This window comes from Lissotriton helveticus, chromosome 9, assembly GCF_964261635.1.
Source record: "Lissotriton helveticus chromosome 9, aLisHel1.1, whole genome shotgun sequence".
Lineage (NCBI taxonomy): Eukaryota > Metazoa > Chordata > Amphibia > Caudata > Salamandridae > Lissotriton > Lissotriton helveticus.
The window spans coordinates 1,267,206,942-1,267,231,999 of NC_136070.1; the positions used below are offsets into that span (position 1 = coordinate 1,267,206,942).

The window sequence follows — 25,058 nt, forward strand, 5'->3', positions numbered from 1 at the left end:
CGCGCTACCAGGGCGATAAATTCCAGAGATAGCCTGCGATAATAAAATTATCGCTAAGCACAGCCACCAGCGATAATTATCGCTGGCCGTTGATAATATGCCCCCAAGTTTTTTTTTTTAGGATGAAGAGGTTAGCGATAAGGGGTGCTACCGGGTTGGCAAGAGTCGGGAATTGGTAGCATTAAGGGGTAGTTAAGGGCATTTAGTGAGGAGTGAAGGCTAGCAGTTAAGGGGTACAAGAGGTTTTTAGGGTTTTGTGTAAGGTAGAAATAAGAGGTGGTTCATAGTTTTTAGGGTTCAAGTAATAGTAGCGTAAAATGGCAGTACGAATTTTGTAGGGTTCAGAGATGAAGAATATTAAGGGATAGTAAGGGTTTTTATAAATCAGGGTAGGATGCCGTTAAGGGATAGTAAGAGGATTTTAGGGATAAGGGAAATTCGGTGTTCAAGGGTATTAAGGCAAAGGGGTAGTTCCAGGTTTTAAGGTTTGCGAAAGGGTTGCATTAAGTGGAAGTGAGGAACTGAAAAGGTATAGGGACTGGTAACATTAGGGGTTGTTAGGGGCTTATAGGATTCAGGAAGGGTAGCGTTAAGGGGTGTTAAAGTTTTTGGGGGTTCAGAAAAGGGTAGTAGTAAGGATGTGTAACATAAAACGTCAACCTGCAAAATTTTTGGAGTTGTCAGATGATAATGAAGGACATATCATTACCTCCACAATTTCAACTCAATTGCAGTGTAGCAGGTATTTTAAAAGTCGATTTGATTGCATACAACCTTACAAACATTGCACATGATGCCAATGCCAGGATGTCATGGTATAATGTACTTTCATATATGACACAAACAATTTAAGGACATTTCTTTTTGAACGGATAACAAAAAAACACTATTAAGAGTATATAATTCAATTAGAATGCAATATTGTATTTGGTTTTAATAGAACAGTTGAAACGCTGGCATTCAATTTTCTGCAAACATACACATTTTATTTGGGAAAATATATAGACACTGAAATGGTGACAAAAAAATTCAATGCATTATGTCGAAGTCAGAGTTAAAGCATTATTAACAATGAAGGCAAAGGATTTGGCAAGAATGTTGCCTAAATTCACATGTTCCTTATTCACTACAGTATATAAATTGGCTCATTGATTCTTCCGTCGATAAATATGGTCTTTGCTAAAGTGCTGCGAGATGGATGTAGGTTTGGAATTAAAAGTTTGGAAAGATGGCGCTTACACAACTGACATGTAGCCTTTCGTGCTCCGTCACAAAAAACATTTACAAAAATAAACTCTGTCATATCTCTGCTGAAATTGTGATAGTTCTATAAAACTCTGTCTGCAAACACCTCGTCTTAAAACCGGCTTTTGTAGCTTACTAGTTTTGCTGATACATAGTCCTACCTATAGTTTCCATACTAACCAGAACATGGCGGGCCGCAAGTAACACCAAAGGGAACTGGTTGTACGGGGCTAAGATCTCCAGAAACCCCGGGAACTGATTACGGCCAAGCCTTGATGACTAAATATATCTCGCTCTACTTCTACCTAGATACACACAAATTGCCTCTTTGGTTAAAATTTCCAAACTCTAATTTAATATCCTATTTCGTAGGACTTTCCTTTAACAAACAATGACATACACATACACTTTCTTTCTTACTAAAACTTAAGCCCAATCCAACCCCAAAAAGATCTAAATATGGACTTCTTTTCTTACTTTCAGGTGTGAAATGTATCTTCTAACAGGCACAAATCCAGAGTGAACCTGGTGTTGGGTGACTGCGCTAACCTGTAATTTATACTTAAAAGTAGAGAACACCATTTCAGCTGTGGAGCCACAGACAGTCACAATATAATAGAAATTCAATCAGTTTCTCCTCAAAGGGGCGTTTTCTGCAAGTGTTCCTAGGTCCAGAGATGGTCGCGTATGACCATGAACGTCGCCTCTCCATGGTGCCGTCTGCTCTTGCTGGATCACTTCTAACGGTGTCAACTGTAGACGTCTCAATCCAACGAGCAGACAATCATATCAGGCATCCGCATTTTGTTTCCTCATCCTTTTTCCTGGGCAGACAGATTGATCAAATAAGTTAGTGACACAAGCAGCTGTTATAGGATACAGAAATACAATTGAACTGTTTATTGAGGATTCTCCGTCACATTCTTTAGTACAAAACTATCGACCTGCAACAATATTGACTGAAAGATGTCAACTTGCACAATACCATCAAAGAAGCAACATGTCTACCAACATGGACTATACTGTACAAGCGGATACCTTGCAACAATATTCTTGCGGGCAATATTTCAGAGTTGATATTGTGGGACCACATCCTCCAGAACCATTTCTATACTGTATCACAAAGTATTGATATTGTTTATTTACTTTTGACTGCTACATTTTATTACAATGCAAGCTTTTCTTTTTATTTTAAACTTGTGCAGCTTTCTTTGTGTTAGTCGTGTTTAACAGCAATTATTAAAGATTTATCCATTTTGTCCGATTAAAGTTTAAAAATATTCTTGCTGAAATATGACATTCATCAATTGTTTTCATCTCTTGCGAATTGGTCATACTAATGCCAAAAATAACAAGAACCACAAATGCATGTAACTTACTCCATAACATTGTTTTACCGATAAAACAGGAAAAGTCTAAACACAAAAACAAGCATTGGTATTGCCAATAGGTCCAGCTTATGAATGCACGGTCAAGTCAGACCTAAAAAACCATGTAGGGTAATAACTATATTCCACCTACTATCTGTGCTTGTGCCAGAGAGAAAGACCATACATTACCTAGTTATCGAAGACACTTCAATAGCATTCAATGGTTGTGTGTGCTACTGAAAGTTGAAGCTCAGGCAGCTGGATAAATAAACAAAGTGATCACAGCTCTATGGAGGGCAAGCACTTTTTTGTGGAAGCAAACAACTTCGGCTCATTCATAACATGTACTTCTGGCTCCCAATATGTGGGCGGAGTCAAAGCCCCTCTCCTGATGGTCCTAAAATTGTCTAGTGACAGCTATGCTGTCAAGCTAGACAATAATAAGACCATTATCACAATAAGACACCGTCTTGTGTATTCTTTCTTCAACACCCCTCGAGATATTAAAAGTATTTATAATGGCTTACAGATGGTGCAAAATAGCCAACTGGACCTCAGTTTATGGATTTTTAGGTAATTTATTTATTTATTGAGCATATTGCACTTCCCGAGTATGGAATTCTACATACTGTTATGAGCAAACCCAGCTATTTGTACCTTTTTATGATAAATCAATTTGCTGTACATTCTCTACAACTTTCAATTGTCACAATTTTAATGTACTGTTATGTTTTATGGATGTACTTTTTAAGTTTATGTTAACCTAAATAAAGTTTTTGTGATGACGGATTTAAGGAAGTGGCATCGAATGCCACAGTCTGTTCAGACATCAGACAACCAACACCAAAGGCCAAACACATGCAACCAGCTGCTCTCAATACCACACTTTCCACCCTCACCGCTCCATCTTCCCTCATTGTTTCTCTTCCATAGTTCCTCATTCACTGCTCCTCGTTTCTCATCACTCATTCCTTGTCTCTCATTCTTCGACACTCACTGATCAGCCCTCACTTCAAGAGATGAAGTAAAATGGACAAATGATCAAGTTCTAAGATGGGCACAGTAGTCCATTTTAGACCTCCTCATTCCTCACCGCTCACCCTCAGGCTCCTCTACGGATTATGAGCGAAAGTGCGGACGTCATTAGTTGAGCTCAACAGATACAAACATTTCAAGGCTCCAGACATAACTTGCCGCTGCGGCCCGCGACACACAACTTCCTAACACACCATTCTACAGTCATGAACAATGGAGGCCGATCACTCAAGGGACTCCGCTTTGCATGCACCGAAGTGGGAACATGCGCGTGGCCCAGTTTGCTGGAAAAGGACAAAGGGTGTGCATGCTGTGAGCATTCAAGAGGGGCAAGGACCTCAAACATACAACTGCTGCTTTTGAAGCGAAGACTTTACTGGTCAAGTCTGTTGACCACAGCAGAACATTGAATACAACTGACAGCATCCAGGTTAATGCCTAGCTGGGGGCGGCCCAATCCTCGAGCAGCGCCTTCATGTAGAAGTTCACTCTGGAACTTTGCAGCAGAGGTTCAGTTCTCCATTGGGAGCGCCTAGACGCTCCTTGCTGTGACTGTTTGAAGTACTTATCCTTATGGCAGCAGTTTCACCAGCCCTCAAAGAGGATTAGACGCCAGCACCCCCCTCCTTCAGGTAGCCAGGGTTGTTCCCCTTGGGATTGCTTCGCTTCTGGATTAATGAGCAGATGTGGCCAGCCTCAGAGGTCCCTTGTAGACCAGATGTGAGAATAGATGCTCGTTGGAGATGTCCCAGGAGGAGAGAGCTTTGTCCTAAGCGGATCCTCCCTGTAGATGAAAGTCACCGTGTGTTCTTATGAAGTCATCATAGCAAAAGCCACCTCTGCAGGCCAGACTGAAGTAGGAACTGCAAACAAAGGCAAACACCGCAACTGACAAAGCACCACCGGATGCCTCATCTGTCTTTAGATGTGCAGCCAGCATCCGCCGGAGTCACACTCCAGCTTTTTGGAAGCAAAACTCACAAATTACTTGTTAGCATTTAAGCTTTCAGAGACCCAACATTGTCCTGTTTCTAAAAACGTTCTGTGATCAATCAGGACCTCCTTGACTATATGCTTTTGAGCTAGCTACTGGCAACTCGCATCCCAAAATAACCCACAACAACTGAAGCCAAAGAGCCCACTGGGCGGTTTAGCTGAACAGCCTCCTACACATCCACCTTTCCAAGTAAATATCCAATAAGAACAAAATACTTTCCTACACCAAAGAACTGTGCAGTCAAGTCATAGGTGCAGCTACCCTCACTAGACACATAGGGTATGGTGTTGTTTTTCCAGACTGTGAATACTCAAGGCCTGGGAAGACGAGCTCATTTACACACGCAAAAGACACCAGCGCGAGCAAGTCACCCAAGTGCACTGGAGTATGTGACCAAGTGCACATGTATATACGTGTGTGAGTGAGTGAGTGAGTGTGCGTGACTTCAAAAGCATGAAAGTAGCCAGCTAGCAACATGGCCTGCACAAAAGGCAAGACCCACTGTGAAGACAAAGAGGGAGGGGGCACCAAGGGAGAAAGGAGAGCCAGTGGAAGGGGTGAGACACCAGCCTATCCGAGTGTTTCCTTAAGAGGTGTTTTCAGTTTCTTTCTGAAATGTAAGTGGGTTGGAGAAGGTTCCGATGTTGAAGGGGAGGTTGTTCCAGATCATGGAATGTATGCTGAAAAGGTTGGTTTTCTTTTTCCTGTTGAATTTAGATTCTCACCTGACATTGTAAGAAATTCAGATGATCTGTAACCCAGCAGTGTCAGCAACTGATGCCCTGAAATGTGCAGCACTCCAACAACATACATGAAGTGACCCCTGACCCTGATCGCAGGGCCGGTTGCTCCACTCACCGCACGGCCCCCTTGTGCCCTGGTCACCGCTGCTGCCGCATCTCTCGCTGCCTCTCCTGCCCCGCCTCTCCTGCTGACCTTCTAAGCCACCCTCCTGTGCCTCCGTGCCCTCTGCTTGGGCCACTCCGTATATTTTATTTTTTGTTATTGTTGGGCCTCGGTCCTCGAGGCTCGCCCCCTCGCCGCTTCTCCCCCGTGTTTGTTTCCCGCTATTGTCTCCACCGCTGCTCCCCTGCGGCCCCGCCCCCCCTTTCTCTTCTCCCGATCCAGCTCTCTATTCGCCGCCCCGCTCCCGCCTCCCAGCTGCTCCTCCCTCCCACTTCGCCATATATGGCGGGGACCGCGCGTACGTGCCGATTGCGCGCCAAAGGCAAACCCGTCCACGCCTGGACCGCGCCCAGCGCCAGAACCCCTGGACCCCGCCGGAACCAGCCCACCTGACAGAGTTACGATGCCACCACCCTCCTCGCACTCAACACCGGCCGACAGCCAGCCTGCTACCGAGCCACCCCGAAACGCACCCACGGAGCGTTCACTTCCCGCGCCTGCAAGTTTACCTGCCTCCGGACCAGCACCGCACCCGCCAGGCCAGGCACCAGCAACAACCACCTGAAGTGCATCCTGCTCAACACCCGCTCCGTCCACAAACATACCATCGAACTCTGGGACCTCCTTGACTCCACAGCGCCAGACGTCACCTTCCTCACGGAAACCTGGATGAACACCTCCTCAGCCCCCGACATCACCATAGCTATCCCGGACGGCTACAAGATCATCCGGAGGGACCGCGTCAACCAAGCCGGAGGGGGCATCGCCATTGTCCACAGAAACACCATCCGTATCACGACCGACAACAACGACGCCATCACCACCGCCGAGCACCTCCACTTCAAGATACACACCGACCCCAATACCACCCTCAAAGGTACCCTCATCTACAGACCTCCGGGACCGCGCACCCACTTCAGCGAAGCCATCGCAGACTTCATCAGCCCGCTCGCTCTCGCCTCTGCCGACTACATCCTCCTGGGGGACCTCAACTGCCACCTGGAGAACAACAAGGACAACACCACCACCTTCTTGCTAGACAGCCTCGCCAACCTCGGACTCAAGCAACTGGTCAACACCCCCACCCACCAAGCCGGCCACACGCTTGACCCAGTATTCTCCTCCAGCAACCACGTCTCCTTCAACCACGCCACCAAACTCCACTGGACCGATCACAGCTGCGTCCATTTCAACTTCAGGAAAACAACTACCCACCACCGACCGCAACAAGCCCACCGAAGATGCTGGAGCAAGATCACCACCGACCAGCTCACCACCTCCTTGAGCCAAAACCCACCCACCAACTCCACGGACCCCAACGAAGCAGCCAGCAACCTCACACAGTGGATCACTAACTGCGCCGATGCCCTCGCACCACTGAAGAACCCCCCCCAAGCAACCTTGACCGCAAAAAAGCCTCTTGGTTCACCAACGAGCTCAAAGACTCCAGGAAATCCTGCCGTGCCCTTGAGAAAGCCTGGCGCCACGACCAATCAGTGGAAAACAGGACATCCCTCAAGAACGCCATCCGCGAACACCACCAGCTGATCCGCTCCACCAAAAGGTCATCCTTCAAGGAACGGCTGGACAACAACGCCCACAACAGCACGGAACTCTTCATCATCGTGAAAGAGCTCTCCAAACCCAACGCCAGCAACAACGACATCACGCCATCACAAGACCACTGCAACTCCCTCGCCACATTCTTCCACCGCAAGATCGCCGATATACACGACCACTTCGGCCCTCTGACCACAGACCCTACCACCGAACTAGCGCCCCCCACCACCACCCTCCACACCTGGACCCCCGTCAGCACGGAAGACACCACCCACACGATGAACACCATCCACTCCGGCTCCCCAACCGACCCCTATCCACACCACATCTTCAACAAAGCGGACTTCATCATCGCACCCCAACTCCAGGACATCAACAACTCCTTCGCATCTGCCACTTTTCCAGAGAGCTGGAAGCACGCGGAGATCAATGCCTTCCTGAAGAAACCCACCGCAGACCCCACCGACCTAAAGAACTTCCGCCCCATCTCGCTCCTCCCCATCCCCGCAAAAGTCATCGAGAAAACCGTCAACAAGCAGCTAACCGCTTTCCTCGAGACGAACGGCTTCCTCAACCCATTACAGTCTGGATTCCGAGCGAACCACAGCACCGAGACCGCCCTCATCGCAGCCACCGACTACATCAGGACCCTGCTGGACAACGGGGAAACCGTCGCCCTCATCCTCCTCGACCTATCCGGCTGCCTTCGACGCGGTCTGCCACCGCACCTTGACATCCCGCCTCCACCACGCCGGAATCCAAGGAAAGGCCCTGGAATGGATCACCTCCTTCCTCTCCGACAGAACCCAAAGAGTCCGTCTCCCGCCCTTCTGCGCAGCAGCCACCAAGATCATCTGCGGCGTACCCCAAGGCTCCTCGCTCAGCCCCACCCTCTTCAATGTCTACATGAGCCCCCTCACAGCCATCGCACGCAAGCACAACCTCAACATCATCTCCTACGCCGACGATACCCAACTGATTCTCTCCCTCACCAATGACCCCGCCACCGCCAAGGCCAGCTTCCAGGAAGGAATGAAAGGCGTCGCAGAATGGATGAAGCTCAGCCGGCTGAAACTGAACTCAGACAAGACGGAAGTCCTCATCCTCGGCCCATCCATCTCCGCCTGGGATGACTCCCGGTGGCCCACGGCTCTGGTCACCCCCCCCCCCCCCAAGCCCACGGACCACACACGCAATCTGGGTTTCATCCTAGACTCCTCCCTCACGATGACCAGGCAAGTCAACGCCGTCACCTCTCCCTGCTTCAACACCTTCTGCATGCTCCGAAAGATCTTCCGCTGGATCCCCATTGGAACCAGGAAGACGGTCACCCAGGCCCTCGTCACCAGCCGGCTGGACTACGGGAACGCTCTCTACGCAGGGACCACTGCCAAACTTCAGAAAAGACTCCAGCGCATACAAAACGCATCCGCACGACTCGTCCTGGACATCCCCCGACACAGCCACATCTCTGCCCACCTGAGAGATCTGCACTGGCTCCCCGTCAGCAAGAGGATCACGTTCAGACTCCTCACCCACGCACACAAAGCTCTCGACAACATGGGTCCCGAATACCTCAACAACCGCCTCTCGTTCTACACACCTACCCGCCAGCTCCGAACCGCCAGCTGCGCTCTCGCCGCCGTTCCACGTATCCGCAGAACCACCACCGGAGGAAGATCCTTCACCTACCTAGCGGCCAAGACGTGGAACACCCTCCCCACCCACCTTCGACTGACCCAGGACCATCTCGCCTTCAGGAAGCACCTCAAGACCTGGCTTTTCGAACAGTAGCGGACTCCCCCCTCCCCCCAAGCGCCTCGAGACCCTCGCGGGTGAGTAGTGCGCTCTATACATTTTGTGATTGATTGATTGAAGTGAAACATGGCCTGTCAAAGCAGACATGCCTGGTTGAAAGAGAAACTTGTTCTCATTAACTGGCGAGTTTGTGTGCATGAATGGGCAAGTGGTAATATAGATCAGTCATGCATAGGTGGATGAGAGAGGACATGGATGGTGTCGGGAAGAACCCGGATGATTGGCTGAATAAGTGAGATCATAATGACTAGATGAGTTAAAGTGTGAGTGCGCATAGGACACAGACAGATTACACTTCTAGTTTTGGCTGAGGAACCAGACAGCAGCAGTGATCTTGTACCTCAAATACACAAAAGAAGGGGGACTGGGAGCAATTGGAAACAGAGGTCCAGTACCCGTGCTTCCCAGAGTCTACGTTTCAATCACTGGAGGGTAGCTGTCCTAGGAAAGAGCTGACCAGCCCGGTCACTAGGACAGGTGACAGGAACTCTGTCAAGGAGTGTAGGTTAGATAATCTAAAGGGGGAATTCCTCCTGACAGAATGAAAGAAGGTATGAGAGGGTTCACATGGCCAAGGACACCAAAGGGTGCTATGCGTCTTAAGGAGGGGTTGGGGGGGGGGGACTGGGGGTTTTTGCAAAAGGACTTAACCAGGATAGGCTTGGACTAAGGTGATGGTCACACAGACACTTGTGGAGAAGTACACCATGCCCAGCAGGAACAGCACAAGCACACCAGTGGTGCCCACAAGGGCAGGGCAGTGGCATCAGCACAGCCAGTAGACCGATCGCCACTGTTATGGACAACAGTAGGAGGAGGTGAGATGGTCATGGGAAGAAGAGTGGAACTGAGGGACAGAACAAAGCACAGTATTGTGGGCCATGCACACACAACAATGCCACTAATAAACTACTCTGACCACTGGGAATGATAATACATAATAATGGCTCTGGGTCCCCCTCTTTGTCTCATACACCCACTCCAAGGATGCCTCATTTCCATTGCTTTTCCTCCGCCCGGCGCCTTGCAGACAGTCGCTTCATGGTTACTGTCCACAAACAGTGCAACAGAGTGTGTCTGGTGGTCAGGCTGAAGGTCGGGCAGTCATTCCTTCTACCCGGCTTTGCTCACCTAGCTCCTGGTGGTCGGGCAATCATTCCTTCGACCTGGCTGTGCTCACCTTGCTCCTGGTGGCCAGGCAATCATTCATTCTACCAGGCTGTGCTCACCTTGCTCACTGTGGCCAGGCTGAAGGTCGCAGCCCTCCCCACCATTATGCGGCAGCACAAGTGAGCGTTGTGGCAGAATGGTCATCTCGGTCAAAAATTGACTGCTGAGGGAACATGCTATAGCCCGAAGACCACTATGGCACATGGACTGTTTGAAGAAGGTCCAAAGACCCCTTAACACCTACATCTGCGCACCAGTTGCCACAACTCTCAAAACGTGGGACAAGTACATGAGCACAGAGCCCCTGGTGACATCCCCATCTCCCTATACCCCCATCCATTCCAACCCTGCATTCACACCTGCCCTCGAGGGCCATGCCTTCAAGAGCTGGAGGGAAGGGGAATGCAAAATGATTTCAGACATGTACAAGGCCACAATTCCCAAAACGTTTCAGCAATACAAAGCCGCTTACAACATTGTGGAGACTGAGCGATTACATTATGCACAGATTCAACACTGGGTAACACACTGCTCCATGAGAGTTGGCACCACCAGAACTAAGACCCCGAATGAATTCCAGCTTGCCAAACTCGTTAGCTCACAGTGTACCACTTCAACATTGTATAAACTTCTCATAGCCCACGAGCCCTCGCTAGCCTGGCGACACAACAGGGGATGCGAGCGTGCTTTGGGAATCCAGATGACCACTAAATGTTGGGAGAAATTACACAAAAGACACACTTCCACCACCTCAACAATATGATGGGAAATACACTACAAAGTATGGTAGTGACTGCACTACACCCTATATAGGCACCATAGTGCTTTCCCCGACACTGGCGGGCTGCGGGGCTCTGGGAGAGGCATTCCACATATGGTGGGGACTGTCCGAAGGTCCGACATTTCCAGGGGGGTGGGGTCTGGTTTGCTCCGTAAGGTCCAGTCATTTCCTATTCCAACCATACCAACCATACCAGAGGTAACGCGCCTCTGCCTTAAACCTCTCAATCGACACAACTGACTAGGAATGAATGGCGCACGTGCCTACAGTGCTTAGACAGTACTAAACTGACAGTAGTTCACAAATGGAAGAGAAAACTCAAAGCCCGTGTCTCACACAGTGATAGACTGTGGGTGACTTAGCCATGGACCGGCTGACTAGTAGTATACGGTTCGACCTTCATTCTTTGATATCAGATGGATACCACTCTTCAGCTAGGTGAAGGGGCACAAAGTGTCACTAACCCCTCCCCCACCCCCCAGATGGAAAGCTCTAGGTGTCTTTCTAAGATTCTTAAAAGGAGTCCTCTTTATACTACGCCCATAAATGGATGCGGGAGGGACCACTGGTCCCGATGGGAGGGAAATTATGTGTGAGAGCTGTAAGCGAATCTCTCTTGGTGAACATCAACTGTTTGTTCTATCTTCTGTAGCTGGGGATGACAGAAGGAGGGAGTGACAGGTGAATACATGGATTAGGAGTAACAGTTTGCGTGTCAGGCAACCAATGTGGTTCGACTATGGCGTCTTTCTGTAACGGACTCTAGCAGGTTGCCACTATCGCAACACATGCGTAAGCCCTAGTATTGTAATACTTTGTGGAATGCTAATGTTTCACCTGCAAATACCAATACACATGTACTGGAAGAAAAGACCCTCCCTGTGGTGCACTTTGGTCTGAATCCTCTTTGCGCTGGATCCAAGGACTCGCTCTTAACGACAAAAACAAAGATCAGCCCATATAATCTCTTTTTAGTAATTTTAGCACCAAAGTGGAAGCTGCGAAATAGAGCAGTAGTTTTAAGATTAGCAGACTTCTTTCTTTACTAGATGTGTCCATACTTCCATAAAGAGCAACCGCTGTTGAAGAAATTGCGCCATTATGCAACATTTCTTCGGTGTTTAGGACATTGGTCATACAATATTAAATGACACGTCCAACAAGAATTTGCGTTGGAAAGCGGTCCCAAAACAAATTAAGGTCGAAGGGGCTGAGCAAAAGACCCACTCTGCATTTAATTTTATTTATCATATGAGCTCTGCGAGAGCTAAAGCGGTCACGGGGACTTCAAAATGAGGCATTGATTAACCTTGAATTGTGCTACTCCACCGAAGTCTGTTAAAGGATGCTTCCTGAAAACGCCAATATCTCAACTATATAAAGTTGTTTATTTTGCTTGAAGGATTAGAAACACATTTGAACGCATTTTAGTTAGCCAGTTAGAAAAAAACAAGCAAGGCCACATAGCAAAACGAAATGTGTATAATTCTGTAAAATGTAAACACGCTCGACTATTCAGACAATTAAGAGATTTAATTTGACTTAGTAAGAAGGTAACCCACTTAACTGTATCAGTAGTTTTTATACTACGCTTCATGTGAGTAGCCTTCCCGAACCTACGAGCAGCAGGCATTTTCACCAGTAGGATGGCAAATGATAAATAACCTTCAGAAACATGCCTCCTTGCCTAGAGAATCTTAAGGTATTAGGTGTGTTAATCGATCAGTCAATCATTAAAAGTTGGCATGGAGTTGAGCGCTTGTTCCTTGGGGCGCTAACCCGCACTGTGTGCTGCTTGCCAACATGGCTCCCAAGCTCAGTCATTCGTCTAGACCTTCCCAACACCAGGGTGAGCGGTCAGAGGGTAGTAGCGGGCGGGCTAGCGCATGTTGAGTGCGACACTTGTAAACATGCTTCCCAGCTCCTTTATTGATTCAGACCTTCCCAGAGGTATCAGACTGGTAAGCAGCATGTGGTGGTTTGTAGAAGACCATCCACATTGGACTTTGTAGGATGGGTACTGTTTTGACTTGGGTTGTATAATTTTATACTGGTTTTGGATTTACTCGTTCAGTTATGAAACTATTACTACTGAACAAGCGGCTATCGTAGCCTTGACTTTGCCACCCTCCAGTGCCGTTGAGTCTCACTTGCGTTGGTTGTACGCATGTACGCAGAAATGATAGACCAAGGCAAATGATGGAAAGGGCCATGAAGGGGACAGTGATGGCGATGGAAATTGTGGTCTCAGCTGTGAGGAGTCAGGGTGTGGTAGTCAAGAAAAAAAACTTGTTTAAAAAAAGATGGCGCGCACAGTGGTGGTGGAGCTCATCAGTAGGAACTCAGACACTTACTTAATAAGGGATCAGCGTGTTGCTGAAAGGAGGAGTAGTGTGCCGTGCCACTGCTGTTAGCCTGTAACAAAGAGAGGAGCCAAAACAGGAAGTGAAATATAAGAGATGGTTGGTGGATGCCAGCCAACTCTAGGGAGTAAAACCTACATGTAACGGAAAGACAATGCCGGGGAAAGTCACTGATTATTTGTAGGGACATGCAAGTCGGCGAACCAGTAAAAGTCCAGTTTCCGAGAAGATTCACAGCCTGTATGGAATACAAAATAATTGAATGTAAACTTTTTTTGTGGAAAGGATCTATACCAAAGCCTTTCTGAGGTCAGATATGACACTACCGGAAGCTTCCAAGAACCATAGGTTAAATTCATGGCTTTGGAGAAAAATTTCCCATTCTCATTTTTCATTCTTGGTACTCTACACTTTTGGCCAAGTTAAAGGTGTGCTATTGTTTCCAAATAGTGATATATTCTTTAAATATTTACCCATGAGATAACTGCGAGAAAAGACTGGGAAAAAAAAGAGTAGGAAACACAATGGAGCAGAAAGTAAATAACGGGTGCAGGCAGGAGGTGCCAGAAACAACATTACAGCCTCCATCCAAAGGCCAGTTTGAATGATTAGAACATGTACCTGGAGGCTGATGGCTGCTTGTGCTGCTGAGCAGTACAGGGAAGAGAATCAGCAGCCCTCCAGATAGCTCACTCAATACAGCAGCGCCTAAGACGAGTCAACGAGGAAGCATTGCTGCAGGAAAATGGACGGCTCAGATATGGATGCTCTGTAACCATGCAGGCACTAGACTGAAGACATTGAAGGGCTTGAGGGAGCAAAGAATGGAGGTCAATCTCTCAGCAGTGGAGGAATGTACCCTAGGACGCTGTTGCTGCTCCAACCACCGCCAGCACCTTCCAGAAGCAGGAGGCACTGGTGTCCCTCGCACCGATGACCTACCAGCTAGCTCTGGGAACACTGAAAGTGAAAATGAAAAGTGAAAAAGCTTTTATTGTTCGATTATTTAAAATCATTACAATATGCTGACAATATAAAAATAGTTATCTAAAAAACGACGTTATATTCCCTAATTTTTTTTTTATCCAGTCAGTTCAACATAAAACCTTCAGTAAAATGTCATTCTAGCTATGCAGTTTAAAAACAAAGTGCATTATTTTTTTAAATGAGAGATATGACACCTCTCCCCTCCTTCCAAACCTACAGTTTTCTTTTTTTGCGGCTCTGCATTGGCGGACAGTCCTATACGAATTAGGTCTATGAATTTCCCCAGCCGTGCTACTGTTTGACTTGTAGACGAGAAACACAGGTCCGAAATTTCGCAGCATCGGTTGAGGCCCTGAGCTCTGCAGATTGGAATGACCAAACGATGCCTCTCACTGGCTAGCTTTGGGCAGCAACACAACAAATGATACCAGGATTCCTGATGGTAATCACAAAGTTTGCATGCTACTGATTTATCCACTCGGGCCCAGCTTTGATTGAACTCCACTATGGGTAATGCCAGGAGCCTCATATAAGTGATCTTTTTTCGAGTTTGAACGGATAGAGCTTGCTCAAGATAGGGCTGTGCTTTCCCCACTTTATAAGAAGCATCCAGTGAGGAGAGATTTTGGTGATAATGCAGACTAACGAGATCTCTTGCGAATGATTTTTGCTTTACCTGTCGGTTCACTGCTCTTTTCCATGCTGGAATTGAAATGTTCGTATTGGCCAGGTTTTGCACCTCTATTTCCAGCAATTGATTGGCTACTGCCAGTTGCGCTTGCCATGGGGAGCCGCTTTCTTCGAAGATGGTTTTAATTTGTGCTTTCAATGCTGTTGCTGGGGCTCGCAAGGTGCTCATGTAATATTTTATTGTGTCTCCCAGGCAAGAGATGTCGGGGCAGGAGAGCCCCAGCTCCAGCCTTACTCTGGCTCTCCTGGCCTGTCGTGGGATGCCCAGCACTTTCTTATATGCGGCAATTTGAAAACTCATATAAAAGCTGGTAAGGGCTCCGAGGAAGATTAAATGGCCATAATTTACTGGGGGCACTATTTTTGCTTTTAAGACTTTCAAGATAGATTCCATGGATGGACTGTGTAATTTTCGATTGAGGCTTCCTAGACTGCAGGTGATTCCTGCCCCTTTACTTCTTAGATGCTTCAAGTGAGCTGTTGACTTTGCCCCCTCCGTTAGCCTGAGGCCCAGATAGTTATAATTTTTGCAAGATCTAATTAGCTGGTCACCCAGGCGCCATTGGGCTATATGCTTTCGATGGTACTTCCCGAAGATAAGAATCTTGGTCTTCTCCTGGTTTACCAATAAATTATTCTTTTGATTGTACCTGTATAGCGCGTCTAGGGCTTTCTGTAAGCCTATCCTGGTATGATCCAAAATTACAAGGTCGTCAGCGTACTGAAGGATTTGGAGCCGCACATTCCCCAGCTTTGGAATGACTAAGTTTGCCCCCTCCAATGCTTGACCCAGGTCGGATGTGGAGATGTTGAACAGAAGCGGTGCAAGTACACACCCTTGTTTAAGGCCGTTATATGTTAGAACCTTGTTGGTCAGCGACGTTTGAGTGGTCTTAATCCATACCCAGGTCCCATTGTGTAGAGACCTTATTGCCGTGAACAGCTTTTCGGGAATGCCCCAGTTGGTGAGTTTACTCCATAATATGCCACGGTCTACTCGATCAAATGCTGCGCTGTAGTCCACAAAACAGCAAAACAAAGGAGGTTGAGCAGGCTGAGTCGCACGTCTGGACAAGTATCCCAGTGCTATGATATTATCTACTGTGGAACATTGTGGTCTGAATCCAGTTTGAAAAAGTGGAAGGATGTTGTGCTCCTCCGCCCAGCTTTCTAATTCCTTCAACAGCACTCTAGCATATGCCTTTGCTTCGATGTCTAGCAAGGCCACAAGCCGATAGTTTTCAGGTTTTGTGCGGTCTCCTTTTTTATATATCGGGCAGAGTATTGAGCCTTTCCACGATGTTGGAATGGAGGCCGTTTCAAAGGTATGCTTAAAGAGTGGGGTTAGCTGGTCTGCCCAAAATCCGTATGCCTCTTTGAACACAGCCGCTGGGACTCCATTGGGGCCCGGTGCGCTGTCTATCCTCATTTTCTTGATCAAGTTGATTATCTCTCTTGTGTTTATGAACAAGCACTTGTCCTCATCTTCATAGTCTAATGAATTTTGTTGTTCTTGCGTGACCCTCATTACCTGCTCTGTTGTATACAATTGTTTTGTGTACTTGACCCACCCCGTGGCTGCCACGCCGTTTTCTTTACTTTGGTCGGTGTGGCTTAACTGTCTGATGTGTCTCCAGAATCGGACGTGGCCATTTTCTTTGAGCATATTAAATATTTTCAGCCACTCTGTCTCAATTTTTTTGGTTCGGATTTCCCATATTTTTTTCCTGTGTTCACTTCGTAGGGTTTTTATTTCCGCACTGAGATGGTTTGTCACTCCTTTTCTTCTCGCCTTCAATGCTTTAGAGAGGCTCCGTTTGGTTTGCTCTAAGTCCATGGGGTTTAGCTGTAATAGGTGGTTTTGCGGGTGAAGGCCTTGAGTTTTCGGGTTCCCCCTGACCTGTCCTAGGACTGATTTTAATTCCAGAAGTAGATCCTTCCAGTGTTCCGTGGGAGAAGCCATTGTTTGGCACTGCTCGTTATGGATAACCCACTCCATGAGCATTGGGCTTGATTTTATGGTCCACTTTATTCTATTCAATACTGTGTGGTGCTCTTCCTCAGTTGAGGTGCCCAATGTTCCTGGGTGTTTTGCGGTTTTCCCATTTATATCAAAAGTGACCCTCGGTGGATTGTGATCGCTTTCTTCCCTGTCTCCCACCTCAAAGTCCTTGAAATATGTTACAAGTTTCTTTACGATAAAGATATAATCGATTGTTGACTTGTTCTTGAAGGTGGGCAAGGGATGCCATTGAGGGTCCACTGCTTTCATGGAAGCATGGGTGGAGACCATGTTATGCTCAAACAACAGCTGATGTAGAGGCGCCAATTCTGTTATGCTTGAAGTGTCCCTCGTGTCATCTCCTAGCCCCCTGATGTTCATATCCCCTGCAATGATTGGAAAGTGAGAGGCATATTTGTTTATCAGATGGTCCATTTTTTTGGATAATAATTTTATTACTTGCTTTTTTTGCCTTGTGGCGGGGTTTATGTAACAATTGATTATCAACAAACGAATTGCGTTATTGTTACTTTTGAGACCGGAGATCAAGACTGCTTGGAGATTCGCAGAGTTCGTTTCTATTGAGTTTACCTCTATTTTACGGTTATGGTTAATGTAGATTGAAAGCCCACCTGCTGCTCGCCCGAAGATATAACTTTTTATTGCTGCAGTGTGAATCTCGTAGTACCCTGAGAGAATTAGAGGTTCAGTAGCCCATGTCTCTTGTAGACAAAGTATGTCGTTTTCTCGAAGGTACAAGATTGCTGCTTTACAATTAAGCATTCTTTTTAACCCTGCGACATTCCATGATAAGATGGACAGGAGAGTATTATTCCCCCATTTTTGGTTCTTATTCCAGTAGCTGGCTCCCTTGTTTTTATTAGGTATGCCGTCGAGGGCTCATGTCTCTCGAACCCATCAGCGTGTTTTGCCTTGCAATGTTATTTGGTTCCACATGGAACACCGCTCTTTGCTCTGCTGAGCTTATTATCTTATAGGCGTTGTAAAGTCTCGGATCCATGGCTGCACTTTTCCGTTTGTTTGCCTGCCGTCCCCTTTAACACCGAGTAGACCTCCTTTATTGGGGAGTTTAATGCTAAAACATGTGGATATTTCTCAGGTATGGGAAATGCTATATCAATTCCCCAGGCGGCCATCATTGCTATTTCATCAGTTGTGAGCCCCACTTGAGCCTGTCGGCTCAATCCAATTGAGGTTGATTCTCCATGAGAGTCGCTAGTTAGACTTAAGAATTTAACCCAGACTAAATAGTTTGATTGTATTTCCGTAAGAGATGGTATGTGCTTGAAAAGCCTGAGTAAATTGCCCCTGTTTAAAATGTCATGGTTGCCTTTGATGTAATATCTGGGGGTGAGAATCACCTCGTATGTTGTTTTACTGGTTTGGTTTGCTTTGTCCTGATCATTTAGTTCTCCTTCGCTGCCGCTTGCTTTGCGTCTAATGCCATGGGTCCATTGGCCTAGGACCGACTGCTGGGCCAAACTTTGGGATGGCTGTTCTACTTGGTCGCTCATTTTCTGCCCCCCAGGGGCGAGGAGTCCCTTAGTTGAACTAGCCCAAGTCTCTGGTGCTTGATCCTTGCCGGCTCCCCCTGGTTTTCTATGCTCTCTCATTTTGTTGTTTAATTCCGGGGGTGGTTGAGCTCTAATTACCGTGCCGGTTGGGCTTTGAACACCCTCTGTATGGGGGGGTTGGCTGTTTGTAACTATCCCTCAGATCTGTCTTCCCCGTGGGGGGTGAGGCTGTGCCTAATGAGTTATTTGAAGGTTGACTTTTTGTAAAGATCGGAAAGAGGCGTCTTGTTTCTATGGTACTTTGTATTTTTTGAAAATGAGTTGGTAAAAGGAGGGCGCGTGTTTTTGCTGTCTTAGCTTTTTTTTCCTGTTTCTTTAGCTTTTTCTTGGCCCTCCTTGACAGCGGGATCTCCTTACTTGTCTGGTCGAGGTTGTCGTCTTCCGATTGTTTTTCCGAGGAAGAATGACTGCTGTTGGATTTGCATCTGTCTGGACTACTAGAGACTTTGTTCGATGTCGAAGAGTCTTGTGCCTCTGGGTTTATTACTGAATGCCCCGAGTTTCCTCCTCCTGCTGTACCTGGCTGATTTTCAAGGTTTAAAGCAGGACTGGAGCTATCCTTATTGCTTGAAGTTCCTGTTTGGATTTTTAGTGCTTCCACCATCCCTTTAAGAATTTCTGGCAGTGTTGCCCATGTGTCCATGAGTGCTGCGCACGAGCAGGTGCCTGTGCTGTTGTTCTGGATATCACTCAGCTTTTTCTCCAGGAGTTCCACCTTGTTGTTCAGCTCCGCTAAACGTAGCGCGATAGTTGCTAAAAGATCAATTTGTAACTCCATCTTCTTTGATTGCCAGAGCAGAGACCTGACCATGTTTTGCACTGTTTCTCCGGGAGGGGGATGCACCTTGATCCAAGCTGGCCCTACTCTCCTGGTGCTTTTGGCTTTGGGGACTTGGTGTAAAGGAGGGAGAGCATCGGTCCTCAGAGATTCTGTAAAAAGTTGGAGTCAGCTCTAATGTACTTTGAATCTTGGATTCCAAATTTTGGAGGAATATTGCGGATAGACAACCCAAATTTTGCAGCTGCTCTGGCACACCTACGTTTCTTAGCCCAGAGCCTGGTTTTAGTGACGATGGCCTCTGCTCCGGGGAGTGAAGAATCAATTGGTCATGGCAATGTATTTGGGCAATTGTAACTTGCTCTGTCTTTCTGCAGATTAGGGCGGGGATGTCGCTTATTGGGTCAGATAAATGTCCCAGCCCTGAACAGGAGCGCGAGCGTCGTCTTTCTAAGCTTGTTCTTCCAGAACTTTCGCATTGTATTTGTGTGTTTGGCAGCGTTTGAAGGGGCTGATTCCCTGAACTATTGTCCATCCCGTCGCTGCTCATGCCTTCTTGTTGCACTGGCATATCTGAGGTGGTCTCTGGGTTAGGCGTAAGTTTCACCAGAAATTGTGTAATGAGACCGCCTGATGGTGATTTCAAACAGGGCTTTTTGTCTTGATCTACAAGCTTTGTGCTCCTTAAAATTCTGGGTGAAGCTTTGAACTGATCTAATGACTTTGCGTGGCCATTTTCTAATTGCTGGCTGCTTTTTGATTCACCTTTTTTTGTCATTCCTCTATCTGGGTAGTCTAAATCAACTACCGTAAAGCAGCGCTTGCACTCAGCCTATCTGCACTCTCTCGTCTCTCGCGTCTCCTTATCCCGGCGCTTCCCGCGACGTGGGGGGTCAGCTTGATATTTATGCGCCTCCGGGCGCGGAAGAGGAGTGACCAGCTGTCTGCTGCAAAAACTCTGGCCGGTGTAGTCCCCCCCCCCCCCTACTGCGGCCGCACCAGGTGTTGCAACGGCGGCGGCGGCAGGGGGAAATCAACAGGAGGGCAGAGGAAACAACAGCAACCGGGGCCGTGGAACACAGAGTGCCAGTAAGTCACTTACTGGAGCAATTCAATCCTGTGGGAAATGACGCGGTAGAGCCCCCCTGCGCAGTTAAAAACAGGTCGAAATTAACTCTTCAAGATTCCGCGGGTCCTGGGCCAGATCGGTCCAGTGACATTCCTTGGTACAGAAAATGTCCGTGATAATCCTGGTTAGACAATTCTGTTTTTAAAGTAGCTTTGCAGCGGTTTTCCAAATTTAGACCAGTGAGTTTGCTCAGAACTGCTCCCGGGCAGGCTCCTACTCCACTTCTGTCTCTTGCGTCCTGCCTTTGGGCCTCTAAGATTCTAAGCTCTGCCGTAGGTCGCCCTTGTCACACAACCATTCTGTGTGTGAATTCCTGGGAGGGGGTGCTGAAGAACTGGAGTGATGACAATTTGGATAATTATGGATTTTTTTATGTGAACGTGTGTTACATCCTCTGCTTCGCGGTCCGCTGCTCACTGCCCTTTGCCTTGCCTTTTCCTTATTTGCCTTATTATCTCCTACCTGCCCCTGCTACAAAGGTCACCTCTCTCTGCTCTCAGCTGGTCCGCTGCAATACACTCGGCGCCGAACCCCCAAGCTGCCAAACAGCCAGCCAGGTGGGTACAGGGGTGGCTTTGCAGCTTCTGGGCAGCTGATGCGAGGCAGCGAGGGTGCGAGGGTAGGTAAGGTGAAATCACACCAGGGCAGACACAAGCGGTTGGTCACGCCGTAGGAGGGGGTTGGTACCAATGCCACTCCAGGTGCCACTGCAGGGGGGGTCCGCGGGAGGGGGGACGGGAGAGGGCCGCGAGCCGCAGGACCGTAATGTCTCACTCGCGGCTTGCTCACCTCAGCTCCGGTCCACTCCGCTACTTCCGCTTGCCTCTGCTGCTGGCTCTCCTGCTCGTTCGCGGTCTCTCTGAGCCCTCTGGGCTCGCTCACCTCCTCCGCTTGCTGCCCTCCAGGGCCGACAAACTGCATGCGGTGATGGCCGGCGGGGGGGGGGTGGGTGGGGGGGAGGTCTCCCAGGCAGACCACTCTTGCTCTCTTTGCCCCCGCAGCCCCTTCGCCGCTGCTGGTCCTCCGCTCGAGGCTTCTGCTCCCCCGCCCCTCAGCTCCTCCGGCTCGCAGCACACCTCTGCCGCAAAACTCTCGCAGGTACTTTCTCCCAGAATGCACCAGCGGATTTGGGTACTCTGGGAACAGTGCTCCATCCATGGGGCGAAAGATTACAGAAGGAAAGTTAATGCTATATAGTGAGTCGCTAAGAGCTATCTGTATTGGACAAGAGGAAACTCAGTCATATTTAGCCACCTGCCTCTTCCCCCCCACCCGTCCCTGCCTCCCAAAGAAGTGGTGCTACTGCCACATTTGCATCATCAACCCCAATGCCAGTGCCAAAAAGACAAAGGCCCAAGATATGGCGAATTATTCATGCTAAGACACTGGACCGCACAGATGAGACCTTTCCTGTTCATCAGCTCGCATAAATGCAGCTAGATCCCACTGTGGTACTGGATGTGGACTGCGTGCGGCAGGTTTTGCTACCCACTTACTTTCATGTAGCGTCTATGTCGTACTGTAGTGGCACAAAAGGAATAGACTGCACTGAAGACCCTCAAGATCAATCAATCAGGAGTTTGTAAAGCGCAACTACTCATCCGTGAAGGTCTCAAGGCGCTGAGGATGGGGGAGGGGGTACTGATCCGTCTGGCATGGAGGTTCAGTCGAAGAGTCCGGTCTTGAGATTTTTCCTGAATTTGGTCAGCGACGGGGCAGAATTGGGTCAGTGATGGGGTCAAGATAGATAAACTAAGAATCATGGATTGTGGAGGGAAGGCCACAGAAGGACAAAAGGAGGAAAAACTCCACAGTACCATTAACGTACCCAGTCTAAATACCATATAACTTTCAACAAGCCCAGATATGCACTATCTCCTTTTAGAAAAGATGCTTTCTGAAAGGACATATCCATAAACTGCCACAAACCCAGAACTCCAGTAAGTAATTCTCATCCTTGGTACTGGACCGTTAAGAGTACTGTAACATCCCTCAACAACCGTGGCTATTGCCGTAAATCCACCGGGCACGACCTTACCTGGACTTTGATTTTTACTGCACCGGATTTTTTTGGAAAAACCATGTATGAAGATGTTACTAAGAACACGTCGCACAGCTATGAACCTTGCCCATGGGCCCTTGCGGCAAGGCCTCCTTGAGGACAGCAGCCCTGTGGTGGCATTGGTATGGTTCTTTCCACATTGCTTGCAAGGCCAAATTCTCCAATGTTTGAGCAAGTAGCTACTTCATTGGCTATGCATGGTTGGTGGAGTGGTTTGTATACTGTAGCCTATGGGGCAGAGTTTTAGGGTCAAATGCAAATACCGGAGGTGTGACGCAAGCTTGAAGCTGAGACACCACACAGCTTGTAGCAGCGAGATATGAAGCAATAGAAAACACTAATTATCTTATTGAGTTTGTCTCAGGTAACTGGGTATGTTGGCTCGAGGAACAGGATAGAGTCCATCCAGGAACAGCAATGGGGTACCCTAACTTGGATTGTGAACTCTACAGTAGGGCGTTTTTAATGGGGCGAGGAGAGGATGTGACTAAATTATAGGAAACATCACTTTAGTGGGTCAATTGTGTTAATTCTAAAACAGAGATGGTACAACCCAAAGATACCACTTTAGTAGGTCTAAGAAGGGTAGATGGTATGACAAATGGTAAACCACATCAGCAGCTCCTACTGCCCAGGTACAGACGCGACAACTCCTGAACAGACACAGGCAGGGCAGTATTGAGTCTAAGGATTATTCATTCTACTCCGGGCAAAGATGCAAAATCCACATTAAAGGGTACTTCTATGGAGATCCAAGACGGGAGGCAAGGAATACCGCCCTACAGGAGCAAGTAGTGGTTACATTTCAGGCAGCTCTGGGTTAGGGGGCTGGGTAGGAGGTGAGACGGGCAGGGATTTGGCACTATGTGCAACAGGAAAGAACCTGCAGAAAGACCCTTAACCACTCTGCCCTTCACCTGCATGTACAGAGAGGGGAGATCAAGTAAAAACTGCCCCACGGTGGAGTAGGGAAGCACCATCAGGTGCAGAGGGGGAGGTGGCTAGACTAGGCCCTGAAATGCTGATTGGAGGTCAGACCAACGGATGGGCAGAAGTTGAGCGGTTGGCACTTAAGGAAACAAAAAAGGCAGAGGCTGCACTACGCGCCTTTAACTTCAGCTCCTTAACATGGTCTTGCAATTTACATACAAAGACCCAAACCACACTGGTCAGGGTTTAATCTTAGTAATATATATATGTGCACATACAAAGTTAACAATAGAGGAAAAATGCCCTTTAAAGGGGCAGTACATTAAAGGTGTGGGTTCTACTTGGGCAAGGGGCTCGGTAGAGTCCTGCTAGGTGTTTGATACAACTCAATCCTCTTGCGTCTTTGAAATTAAAGACATCTAACGAAAGCACAAACCTCAAGCCTAGTTGTATGTTATGGTTGAGCCTGATCAGCAGACGGCCATGCGCACAGCTGGCCGAATTCCATCTATGGGCTTAATGCATCAACCCTCCCCCTGTAAAGGCTCGTCAATGTGTTTAGGCAAGGAACGTCAGGACTCAAACAGTCCTTGCCAGTGCAGATAGAGATAGAGATAGAGATCTATATATCCAAAAAGCAAGTTTGACTGTGAAGGAGGAGGCCCACAACAGGTAGGTTCTGTAACCGACAATCTTTATTGGGGCGAACAGCGAGGAATCCGAGCTCTGCAACACAAAATTAAAGTACAGCCTGACGCGTTTCGTAGGAGACTACTTTCTCAAAGGCACCGGGACTTGGAGGGTTGATGAATGGCAAATTACGGCACCATTTAAATCTTCCTGACCACGCCCAGTGGGCACGGCCACTACTGAGGCATGATGGTAAATGTAGTGCCTTGTATTACTTCAGTGAGCTGCCATTGCATCAGCCTGAAATCGTCCAAAATAAAACCACAGTGGGTGATGGTGCAAAGATCGCGTCCCCGCTGATACTGGTATTGCTCCCAATAACAGGCTCCTGCTGCCATATACAGCGGCATCGGTTGGCATCACTGCTGGAGCGCTGACAGCACCTGGGCCCTCTCCGCGGCTCAGGCCAGCCACTAACAATCCAAAAAGCAAGTTTGCCTGTTATGTTAAAATTATTTATAAAGCGGACTTTCACCAGGCGGTTTCATGGCGCTGCCTGTGAAGGAGGAGGCCCACAACAGGTAGGTTCTGAAACCGACAATCTTTATTGGGGCGAACAGCGAGGAATCAGAGCTCTGCAACACAAAATTAAAGTCCAGCCTGACGCGTTTCGTAGGAGACTACTTTCTCAAAGGCACCGGAGCCGCGGAGAGGGACCAGGTACTCACTGAAGTAATACAACAAGGCACTACATTTACCATCATGCCTCAGTAGTGGCCGTGCCCACTGGGCGTGGTCAGGAAGATTTAAATGGTGCTGTAATTTGCCATTCATCAACCCTCCGAGTCCGGTGCCTTTGAGAAAGTAGTCTCCTACGAAACGCGGCAGGCTGGACTTTAATTTTGTGTTGCAGAGCTCCGATTCCTCGCTGTTTGCCCCAATAAAGATTGTCGGTTACAGAACCTACCTGTTGTGGGCCTCCTCCTTCACAGGCAAACTTCCTTTTTGTA

General features: G+C 47.9%; 1 protein-coding gene across 2 annotated transcripts in view; it reads right to left on the reverse strand.

The window, feature by feature from the left end:
- Positions 1 to 918: 918 nt before the first annotated feature.
- CCDC71 (coiled-coil domain containing 71) overlaps positions 919 to 25,058 on the reverse strand; it is a 179,021-nt gene continuing 154,881 nt past the window's right edge. For both annotated transcript variants that reach the window (XR_013601153.1, XR_013601154.1), the window contains exon 4: positions 919 to 2,069. The gene's annotated coding sequence lies outside the window, so the exon portion shown is untranslated. The remainder of the gene's footprint in view (positions 2,070 to 25,058) is intronic.